Source organism: Homalodisca vitripennis, chromosome 1 (assembly GCF_021130785.1).
Source record: "Homalodisca vitripennis isolate AUS2020 chromosome 1, UT_GWSS_2.1, whole genome shotgun sequence".
NCBI classification, from domain to species: Eukaryota; Metazoa; Arthropoda; class Insecta; order Hemiptera; family Cicadellidae; genus Homalodisca; species Homalodisca vitripennis.
In genome coordinates, this window is record NC_060207.1 from 37,648,510 (window position 1) to 37,661,260 (window position 12,751).

Sequence of the window (12,751 nt, forward strand, 5' to 3'; positions counted from 1 at the left end):
AATTATTAAACCCTGTTGTCTAGAATATTTCAAATTATTATTTGAGAAGCATAGTATTTAAACTTAATTGTTACTAACACAATTTATTTACCTACTACAGTGTACATGACTAAATATATTGGCGTATGTTTTTAATTCTTTAATTAATTAGTAAAAATTCAAAAGTTTTTTTGAATTTCTATGTAAGCTGAAAATCTGTAGATCATTTGCGTTTACAAAATGAAGCTAATTAATTACGCGTAAATATACCTTATTTGCAGACCTTTGTTCGTACAGAACCTGTACTGTAAGATAAGATCCATACAGTAGTTCTGTAACAAAAAAGTATAGTTTGACTAGGTCTTGCTCAAGACCAGCACAATGCTGCTACTCTAAAAGCATTGGTTTTTGGCTCGTATTTCATACCAGTGGCTGGAGACAAATCTTATACTCGACACTGATTCAGAGTTTGATATTGTGGTCTGAACTACAGACCATAGTGGTTATATTTCACACTTAGAACTGTTACACTTGAAATTTTACAAATAAATATTTACTAATTACTAATTATAGCTGTCCCATTTAGTTTGAAATAAATTAAAATAATGCTGAGTATGCTAAACAAATATTTTGGATACCACTTTATTACAAATTATGTTCAAGATAATTACTAAATCTTTTCTTTATACATTGAATAATTTAGTACAGTACGTTACGTTAAGTCGTTTAATTATTTAGCCCAAACACAAAGTTAATATATTAGATCGTACTTTAAATCTTTAGATTGTTTTGGTAGAATTTTGAGTCTCACGTACAAACCGAAATGAAACACATAATTCTCAATAAGAGATCAAAAGTTAGAGTTTGGTGGGACCCATGCCAAGTGGATAACTTTTCCTTTTCAACTAACTTCTTCTCCGTCTAACTGGTAAAGTAGTCTGTGGACCAAATTAAAAGTTAGAAAATCATTAAAATTATCATTACAAAAAAACATTACATTATTTTATAATCATGCAATTTTATATTTTACACTAATATATTATATTATATTTAAATGTTTAAAGTTTAAGCCCTGCAACACATACACTAATCTATACTCTCTTATAAGGAATATCTAGAATTTCTTCTTCAGTTCAGAGTTTAAAAAACCCTGTTCAATACTTAAGAGTGAGCTCTATTGATGTTAGGCTGCACGCGGTAGAACATACCTCGGGCTCAGCTGCAGGAAATGGATTCGGAGCTGGAAAATATCACCAGAACCTAAATATAGATGAGGGTCTAAATATGTATGAGGAATAACACATAGAAAGTGTGTATGGGCAGTGGAATGTTCTGGTTTACAAGGAAACTGGACTTTTTGTATTGTCAATATTACCACAGACGTGTACGTATATGTATGTAGTGTGTGTATGTGACAGATGTGTATGTAGTCTATGAAAATTATTAAGTTTACTATAAAAAGATAATACTACTAGGTTACTACTACTATATTTCATTACTATGTATTATTTTTTTAATAATTAACACAGCAAGAAAATAGGGAAAGTTTGTTTGTTTGAGTCCATCTCAAGACCAGAGTATACTCTAATTTGTAGAAGATTTGGTATAATAGCATATATCTACCAAAGAAGGCTGCGAGTCAACAACAGCAGTAGTTTACCTCAAAATAAAATTCTGTTTAAGGCCCATAGGATAACATTACAATTAGACTGATTGTGTTGTTATAGACTAGTGAAGGATGGCGGTTGTGTGTTAACGGTACCATGGAGACAATGATGGAAGTGATATCGCCTCAGTTACGATACCCGGTCTAGTACCGTCATGTGTTAGTGTACGGGCCAGGTATGACGTAACACTGGTATAAACACTTACTGATTGTGTTGTTACAGGCTAGTGAAGGATGGCGGTTGTGTGTTAACGGTACCATGGAGACAACGATGGAAGTGATATAGCCTCAGTTACGATACCCGGTCTAGTACCGTTCTGTGTTAGTGTACGGGCCAGGTATGACGTAACACTGGTATAAACACTTACTGATTGTGTTGTTACAGGCTAGTGAAGGATGGCGGTTGTGTGTTAACGGTACCATGGAGACAACGATGGAAGTGATATAGCCTCAGTTACGATACCCGGTCTAGTACCGTTCTGTGTTAGTGTACGGGCCAGGTATGACGTAACACTGGTATAAACACTTACTGATTGTGTTGTTACAGGCTAGTGAAGGATGGCGGTTGTGTGTTAACGGTACCATGGAGGCAATGATGGAAGTGATATCGCCTCAGTTACGATACCTGGTCTAGTACCGTTCTGTGTTAGTGTACGGGCCAGGTATGACGTAAGATAACACTGGTATAAACACTGACTGATTGTGTTATTACAGGCTAGTGGAGGATGGCGGTTGTGTGTTAACGGTACCATGGAGAAAATGATGGAAGTGATATCGCCTCAATTACGATACCCGGTCTAGTACCGTCATGTGTTAGTGTACGGGCCAGGTATGACGTAAGTAACACTGGTATAAACACTGACTGATTGTGTTGTTACAGGCTAGTGAAGGATGGCGGTTGTGTGTTAACGGTACCATGGAGAAAATGATGGAAGTGATATCGCCTCAATTACGATACCCGGTCTAGTACCGTCATGTGTTAGTGTACGGGCCAGGTATGACGTAACACTGGTATAAACACTGACTGATTGTGTTAGTACAGGCTAGTGAAGGATGGCGGTTGTGTGTTAACGGTACCATGGAGAAAATGATGGAAGTGATATCGCCTCAGTTACGATACCCGGTCTAGTACCGTCATGTGTTAGTGTACGGGCCAGGTATGACGTAACACTGGTATAAACACTGACTGATTGTGTTATTACAGGCTAGTGAAGGATGGCGGTTGTGTGTTAACGGTACCATGGAGAAAATGATGGAAGTGATATCGCCTCAGTTACGATACCCGGTCTAGTACCGTCATGTGTTAGTGTACGGGCCAGGTATGACGTAAGATAACACTGGTATAAACACTGACTGATTGTGTTGTTACAGGCTAGTGAAGGATGGCGGTTGTGTGTTAACGGTACCATGGAGAAAATGATGGAAGTGATATCGCCTCAGTTACGATACCCGGTCTAGCACCGTCATGTGTTAGTGTACGGGCCAGGTATGACGTAAGATAACACTGGTATAAACACTGACTGATTGTGTTGTTACAGGCTAGTGAAGGATGGCGGTTGTGTGTTAACGGTACCATGGAGGCAATGATGGAAGTGATATCGCCTCAGTTACGATACCTGGTCTAGTACCGTTCTGTGTTAGTGTATGGGCCAGGTATGACGTAAGATAACACTGGTATAAACACTGACTGATTGTGTTGTTACAGGCTAGTGAAGGATGGCGGTTGTGTGTTAACGGTACCATGGAGACAATGATGGAAGTGATATCGCCTCAATTACGATACCCGGTCTAGTACCGTCATGTGTTAGTGTACGGGCCAGGTATGACGTAACACTGGTATAAACACTGACTGATTGTGTTGTTACAGGCTAGTGAAGGATGGCGGTTGTGTGTTAACGGTACCATGGAGAAAATGATGGAAGTGATATCGCCTCAGTTACGATACCCGGTCTAGTACCGTCATGTGTTAGTGTACGGGCCAGGTATGACGTAAGATAACACTGGTATAAACACTGACTGATTGTGTTGTTACAGGCTAGTGAAGGATGGCGGTTGTGTGTTAACGGTACCATGGAGACAATGATGGAAGTGATATCGCCTCAGTTACGATACCCGGTCTAGTACCGTCATGTGTTAGTGTACGGGCCAGGTATGACGTGTACACCACCGCTCTTCTTGGCCTTCATTTTCCTGCTCTGCATTCCTAACTTAGGTGAGTAGCATGTTACCCTTGTATTGGCATGTTACCCTTGTATTGGCATGTTTCCCAAGAGTTACTATCAATAACGTTACTGTTCTTTAAGTAGGTAATCTGTTTAGGATTTACTTTTTATATATTCTTTTAAAATAAATTATTGTCTTTACTTTGCATTGTGAAGCTTATGGTTAACAGTTTGGTAAAATTCCTAGGCACATAGCTTATATTTATTTTTAATAATACAATCATATTACGTATTCTTATATCTTGATGTTCAATTACTTACATTGAAATCATTAAATTAGCTGTTAACTTTAGCAGGATATTGATTCCAGTCATTTAACGACATTGCAGTTTAAAAGTGTATTTAAATAAATTTTATTTTTTCATCATTACGACACCATCTCATTACGATTTCATCATCTCGTAAGGATTTGATCATCCAGTTAGAAACAGTTAATTGATAGTTCCTTGACAGTGTATATCCAATAATAACAATAATTATATCATGAATTCCATTTCCCATTATATTATGTGGCAGTTTAATGTAATTATTTTCTGTTATTTAATAAATTACAAACTGAGGTATAGGTAATGAAACGTTAACTCTTTGCAATTGTACAATGCTCTTTTTTGTACTATACGTAAATTTCCTGGAAAGGAGGCTTTTTGTGCATAACCCTTAAAATCTCTTATCATTTAATTTGATTCATTTATTGATCTATTGGTGTTTCTATCTAAGGATGAGTAACTTTAAATAGTAATAATATTACTATCTAATGTAGTCTAAAAATCATTATTCTTAAATTAGGAAAGAAATAGATTGGTTTAAATAACATGTATATATATACAGTATGTGTCATAAATAGACTATTCTACTTATTTATAGTGAGGTTTAGTTTTATTAAACACCTTATAAACGACATATATTTTTATTATATTAAATGGAGTAAGATAATTTTTTCACAGTTTATAAAAATAATTATATATAACGTACAATATATTAATACAAATTTAATCGAATGTCGATTCGTGCGTCAACTCATATAGTTTACTAATAAGGTCGTCCAATGCCGATTATTAGTTTCAAAATGATAGTATTGTAAATGATAGATCCATTCATTTTACTTTCTCCAATGCGTATGTGTTTATCAGTATTGGAAAGGTCTTTTTAAATAACGAAATAACCTTTTCTGAGGGATATAATAAAATTAATAATGTTGTAAATTGTTTCATGTAAATTTATGTTTGAATATTTATTTTATAAGGATAACATTTTTCCAGCGATCAAGACGCGGGATAATCAGTATATAGATTAATCATTAATCTACCATGAAACTTTGGTAAATCAATCATTTGCAAACGCCAAACGCTTCCCTCAAGTCACCGCCATCGAAGTCTCCATTTGTTGATTGAAACCTGTTTGGTGTAAAATATTCCATACCGTAATATAAAGCTCGACGGGATGCTGTGTTCGCGCAGTGCGTTGGAGTTCATTGTCTTGACTTCACGTACGTATGTACTTGTTCAATGTTCATGCAATACAATACGTATTACTCGTACAATACTATGTATTATTTATTATTATGACTAAACACTTCAGCTTACCTTGTTTTATTTATTTACATATAATATCAATTGAAACCCTAATTCACTCTTGACTAGTAAAGGTTAATCCGATTTAATAAACGTAAAAACCTGAGGTGATACTGAATGAAATTTAGCCTCTTTATTAAAATGGCATGCAAAAATTCCCAACCTGATGCGTAAGCAAGATAACAAAATTATAACAACCGAGTATAATAAAACTATCTAAAGGTAAAACTATTCATGTCACGATAATGAAGTAACATATAATAATATTAAAGTGAAACATAGGACGTTTGCTAATACGCAAAAGTAAGGAAGCGCCATTGAACACAACTATACTTACGCCCAATAAAATATAAGCCTTTCTCATATAATTAACTATAATAAATATTATCAAGCACAGATATTGAAAAAAGTAAATACTAATATTTCGAAATAAAAAATCACATTACTTGTTTGTCTGCAAACCGGAGTTTAGCAGGATTTGACACGTTTATATTATAGATCAGAAATAACAGAATCAAATAATTAAGTAATTACTAGCATGTAATGAATTTTCTAATTTTTTACATTCCAGACAGATACTAAGCACTATCTAAAGACACGTATTACTCCGGCTATAAGCTTCTTAAACACTTTTTAAACTGTAGTACGCTAATAGTTCCACACTTTGGTTAGGTTAAACATAGAGGAATTGGCTAGAGGGTTGAAAGAAGAGAGAGAAAGGCCCTCGACAGTATCAGCATGTGAGGCCTGAAATAAATATTAATAGGTCACTGCCCCGGTCTCCCACCTGCCTCAATGATCCTTGAAATGCCCGAATCAGTGATGTATTTCCTGGTAAACCAGATGTTTCTTGCTGAGGATCCATGCAAATTTTCAAATATATTGCTTTTTTCATACTCGAGCTGTCCCACTAACAGTTAGGCGGACATAGAAAAAGAAATTTATACAAAAATTACCCAACCTAGATATCAGTTTTATAGAAACAAAGGTTCAAGGAAATTAGTTTACTTATGAAATATTTCTTCACATATCTTGATACACGATTGATTTACATTTTTTTCATTAAAATTGTTTTCATTTAAGTATTTAAGTTTCTATAAACCTATGTTTATGTGTTGGGATAGTTACGCTATGTGTTGTAACATGTTTGAATCTCTAATGTGTATTGAGTTTATTTACAAATTGATGTATTGTTATTTTTTCGTGTATATCATGATTGCCCATAATAATAATGTAAGCATATTTTTTTTAACGCTCAGCCAAATCACGTGGAATGACATGCACCTAATTTAACTCAGTGTTTGTAGGGAATAGTAACCAGGAGGTATAAAATATAAATGGCAGAACAGGCTTTTGTAAAATATATAGAAAATGTATAAATTGTTGTGTGTTAGTACACTTCTTTAGACAAATAAACGTATAGCCTCAATATTTACAAAATTAAAAAAAATATGCGTGGAAGTACGAGCGTGCCAGAACAACACAAGACCAAAGGGCGAGCTACCTCGAGCCAGTTAATTTAATTTAATACTGCTCGGTAACTCACGCATTTTCGTGCTTTGTCAGTTTCGTACGTTCGTTAATCTACGGAATCATATTTAATTGTTTTTGAGTTACGAGTAAATTTCATTTATTTAACACACCTTTTATTCAGTTTCGGTATGTTATAAGTAGCTAAGAAAAAAAGTTAATGTTAAAGAATGTCTTGTTTTATCAGGCTAAGAAGCCCACTCTAACACAACCTGAAGATCAACGGCTTAAAGGTGATCACCGATGGTCAGGTAGGCGGGCTGCTTGCAAGGACGCAATCAAGATGCAAGGATACAATGTAATGATTTTTTAAATTATTATTTGGTTACAATAAACACATTGTAATTCTTCATACAGTGTTGGTATATTTCCAAGTAATCTAGTAATAAAATAATTAATACAGCTTTATTAAATAGTAAACATGCATTAAAATTGAATTTAATTTGGTTTTTTTGTAGTTACTATCTAGTGTCAATCAGTTACTGCAAACGTGAGTTACTTAAACACAATATTATTATAACTAGTTTGAAAAAATTTACACTTTTTCTATAGTAATGAAAAGCGTTAAGAAAAGTCCCCGTTGTTAGACCGTGTTCTAATCGTTAATTTGTAAATCTATATTAGGTTTCTGGTCATAACAGGTGATGGGGGCTTTCCGAGTACTGGTCCGAAAACTCATTTACGTAAACTAATAACACTGTTTGTATAAACGGTTCAGTATCATTGTGTAATCGAAAACAAACAGTTTCGGCCAAAGCCAGAGTTCACATTGTTGTGTTTATCGCAGGGTTTATCTGCACTGAGAGATCGCCTCAAACAATGATAAACAAAGAAATTATAATTATTTAACAAGCAAAATTCTTATGGATGGAACTGATCAAGTAATATAATCAGTTAGTTAACGCGAGAGGGTCTTATGGTGTAATGGTGACAATATACGGAATATAATTGAACCTCTGGCTGTCTGTGTGCCTATTTTGGAACACCAGATAGGAGTGTTTATCCTTACAGACTAGCTCTTATCTACTCACTGGAGCCGATCACGAAACTTTATCGCCAAACAGTTTTAATATAAGTTTGTAACTAATTGAGTTTTATATATATACTAGCAGACCCGACAGACGTTTGTCCTATACACACGTCTTTAATGCGAAAATTTTAAACTTTGATTAATCTGTAACAATATGGGCTGTTTTGATAAAAATGTCTATTAAAAGGTTATTACAATATCTAACTTCATCACATGTACATTTAATCACACTTCGACCAACCGATAGTGTGTGAGTATAACATGAGTGATGTGAAATGTAGAGGATGTTTTTAAATGAAAAACTTACTTAATCTGAAGGTAAAAAAGTTGAAACAAACGATTTTATAACAGGTATATTTTTTCAATTTACAACTGAATTTTATCGTAATGCCATTGAATGTACAATATTTTTTGTTAATCCTTCAGGAAGTAATACACAAACAAATTAGATGATTTTCCGATAGGGGCTGAAGTATAATAAGTGACCTCCATCACAATCGAATTATTGATATTTCTGAATAGCCTATCTAAACTACCGAATTTCATTATAGTTTATTTAAAATTACAGTATAGTATCGGAACTGGCCAACAGAATTTAATTTATCTAAAATACTAAATAAGTTTTCTGTATAGGGCTGAAGTATAATAAGTGGCCACCATCACAATCAAATTATAGATATTTCTGAATAGCCTATCTAAACAACTAAAATGAACGAATTGAATTAGATTATAGTTATATAAAGGCTGAATTATAATTAGCGGCCAACATCGCAATCAAATTATTGATATTTCTAATTAGCCTATCTAAACTACCGAAATTCATTATCTTTATATTTATATTTCTTGTGTGCGTGTGTAATGGAGCTGAACTCCTCCTAAAATGAGTGGACCATCTTGGAATGTTTTTACACTGTATCCAGCAGAATGCACTACGATCACAGCTTCAAATGGTTTTTTATTTTAATTCCAGATTTTTCCTGACAGTTTTGTGCTGCTATCAAATATGTGTGTTGTTTTTGTAACATCGTGTAATTTATTGTGTGAGTGCTAATTGTAATATTACATTGATAGAGATTGAAGATGTTTGAAGTATATAAAAAACTATAGTTATATATTGAAGTTATTGAACTGATTTTGAAAATTTATTGAACGAAGTGATGGTCGCAATAACCTAAGTAGCATACAAATCAAAAGGTTGTGTTTCTATGTGCGAATAACTATTGTTAACAGTTTGGTCACATAAGTTCAAATTAAGTAGCATATAAATCACATGATTGAATAACTATTCGTCCTCTTCCACGAAGACGTGGCATTTTTCTGTAAAAAATAAAATTCTGTATTAATAGACACAATGAATATGAGTAACTTATTGAATATGTAATTTTAATTAAGTAACTTCTAGATAAAAATGTATAACAACGTAGACTACGGTATCTAAAATACTAAATAAGTATTCCCTATAGGTCTGAAGTACAATAAGTGGCCACCATCACAATCGAATTATTGATATAACTGAATAGCCTATCTAAACCACTAAAATGACGATCCGAATTAGATTATAGTTACTTAAAGGCTGAAGTGCAATAAGCGGTAACCATCTCAATTGAATTATTGATATTTCTGAATAGCCTATCTAAACTACTAAAATGACGATCCGAATTAGATTATAGATTTAAAGGCTGAAGTATAATAAGAGGCCACCATCACAATCAACTTATTGATATTTCTGATTAGTCTATCTAAACTACTGAATTACATTATAGTTTTTTACAATTACAGTATAGTATCGAAACTGGCCAACATAATTTAATTTATCTAATATACTAAATAAGTAATTCCCTATAGGTCTGAAGTACAAACTACTGAATTTCATTATAGTTACTTTAAATTACAGTATAGTATCAGAACTGGCCAACAGAATTTAATTTAAAACCAATTCCTACATTATTAAACAATAGTTATTGACACATGTGATTCTCTATTAATTTAATATTACAATTAGCACTCACACAATAATTATACGATGATAGAAAACAACACACAAAATTTGATAGCAGCACAAACTGTCGGGAAAACCTGGAATTAAAATAGAAAAACATTTGAAACTGCGATCGTAGCACATTCTGCTGGATCCAATTTAAAACATACCAAGATAAAAAACAATTTATTTATAAACAAAAAATTAACTGATCAATCGCTGCACACTTAATATTTACGAATTTCAGTTAAAAGTGTATTTTACTAAAACTGCCAATTTTATATCTGGATAACCTCTATTGATATTCCTGATTAGCCTATCTAAACTACTGAATTTCATTATAGTTATTTAAAATTACAGTATAGTATCAGAACTGGCCAACAGAATTTAATTTAAAACCAATTCCTACACTATTAACAATAGTTATTCACACATGTGATTTGTATGCTACTTAATTTGAACTTATCTGACCAATTTTGACTGCAGATTAAAAATGTAAATTACAACAAATTATTTTAAATCCATTAGTTTTAAAAACTTAATTATCTAAAATGTTTAACAATAGTTTATTCACACATAGGAACACAACCTTATGATTTGTAATGCTACTTAGGTTATTTGAGGTAATGCAACCAATAATCTCTATTAATGTACTATTATAATTTTAGCATTCACACGATAATTACACGATGTTTTATTTTTTATTTTCTTCTTTTTGCCTGTTGGCTTTTATAAACTTATAACGCGGTCACGTAGTACACTTTTTATAACTTCATTCTATTATATTTTAATGTTATTTGCCGTATTTACTTTTGAAACATGAACCTTACAAAACAACACACACACATTGATAGCAGCACAAACTGTCAATTTCAGTTAAAAGCTAAAACTTCCAATTTTATATCTGGATAATCTCTATCCTCCATAGTGAGTACAGAATATATTGAAATAAGAAGTGGTGTTATTTTTATATGTTTATGCTTACTCTATGCTTTCAAGACTATTATTGATTAAACTGTGGTTGTAATATTATAATGTTTACATAGAAACAATTTGGTGAAAATTTAACTTTGCAATCTGCATTAGACTACTGATCAAGCACTTTATAATAATGTAATCTAAATGTAAACAAATGTTTCTGCCTCTTTGGTGAACTTCAGCTGAAAATATTCACAGCTGTTATGTATCAGTTCACTTTGTATTACGTGTCATAGCGCAGTCTGTCGTATCCAATATAAAACACTCCAACATCAACAACAATTTATAATTAAAAATTTAATTATATTTGACCGAATAAATAACTATAATAAAATTCAGTAGTTTGGATAGGCTATTCAGAAATATTAATAATTCGATTTGTGATGGTGGCTGCTTATTATACTTCACCTTTAAATAATTATAATCCAATTCGGATAGTAGTTTGGATAGGCTATTCAGAAATATCAATAATTCGATTGTGATGGAGGCCACTTATTATACTTCAGTCCTATCGGAAAACCATCTAATTTGTTTATGTACAATTCCTGAAGGATTAACAAAAAATATTGTACATTCAATAGCATTACGATAAATTAAGTTGTAAATTAAAAAAATATACTTGTTATAAAATTAGTAATTTAAAATTACAGTATAATATCGGAACTGGCTAACAGAATTTAATTTTAAAAACCAATTGCTACACTATTTAACAATAAGGTAGTTATTCACACACGTGATTTGTATGCTACTTAATTTGAACTTATGTGACCAATTCTGACTGCAGATTAAAAAAATGTAAATATTACAACAAATTATTTTAAATCCAATTAGTTTAAAACTTGATTATATAAAACTGTTAATAATATTCACACACAGAAACACAACCTTTTGATTTGTATGCTACTTAGGTTATTTGAGGTAGGCCCTATGCGACCAATATACTCACTTCAATAAATTTGCAAAATGAGTTAAATAACTTTAATAAATAACTATAGTTTTTTTATGCACTTCAAACATCTTCAATCTCTATTAATGTATTATAACAATTAGCTCTCACACACAATAATTACAGAATGTAACAAAACAACGCACAAATTTGATAGCAGCACAAACTGTCGGCTGGAATTAAAATAGAAAAACATTATGGCTGTGTTGTAATATTATAATGTTTACGTAGAACAATTGGTGAAACTTCATCTTTGCAATCTGCATTACACTACTGATCAAGCACTTTACAAATTTAAAATATGAACTTTCTAAATTTTTAAATGTGAACAATAATGTTTCTGCCTCTTTGATGAACTTCAGCTGAAAATATTCACAGTTCTTAAGTAACAGTTCACTTTGTATTACGTGTCGTGGCGCAGTCTGGCGGATCCAATGTAAACACACTCCACCATCAACAACAATTTATTATTAAAAAATTAATTAAATAAACTATTAAAATTGGATCGAATTATGAATCTAAACCATTCTCGGATCCAACTGAAGACACACAAAAAAGTTTCATTAAAATCGGTCCACCCGTTTTAGGAGGAGTTCAGTATCCATTCACACGCACACAAGAAATATATATATATATATATATATATATATATATATATATATATATAAACCGCCAAACTGTTTATATAGCATATATTGCTTTTGTTATGTCAACCATTGTTGACAGCTCAGGGCGGAGTGTTCGGGCCGATTATCCGTTTAGTCCACATTAATGACCTGTTAGACTTGGAAATTTATTCATCCGTTTTTGCCTATGCTGACGACACTGCACTTGTGTGCTCTGCCTACAAT

General features: G+C 32.5%; 1 protein-coding gene across 4 annotated transcripts in view; it reads left to right on the forward strand.

Moving 5' to 3' along the window:
• Positions 1–12,751, forward strand: part of LOC124359896 (neuropilin and tolloid-like protein 2) — a 242,302-nt gene that overhangs the window by 186,520 nt on the left and 43,031 nt on the right. For 3 of the 4 annotated variants that reach the window (XM_046813021.1, XM_046813047.1, XM_046813031.1), the window contains one exon: positions 3,680–3,857. The gene's annotated coding sequence lies outside the window, so the exon portion shown is untranslated. Of the gene's footprint in view, positions 1–3,525; positions 3,628–3,679; positions 3,858–12,751 lie in introns of those variants that run through there. The other variant, XM_046813039.1, reaches the window with a different exon arrangement.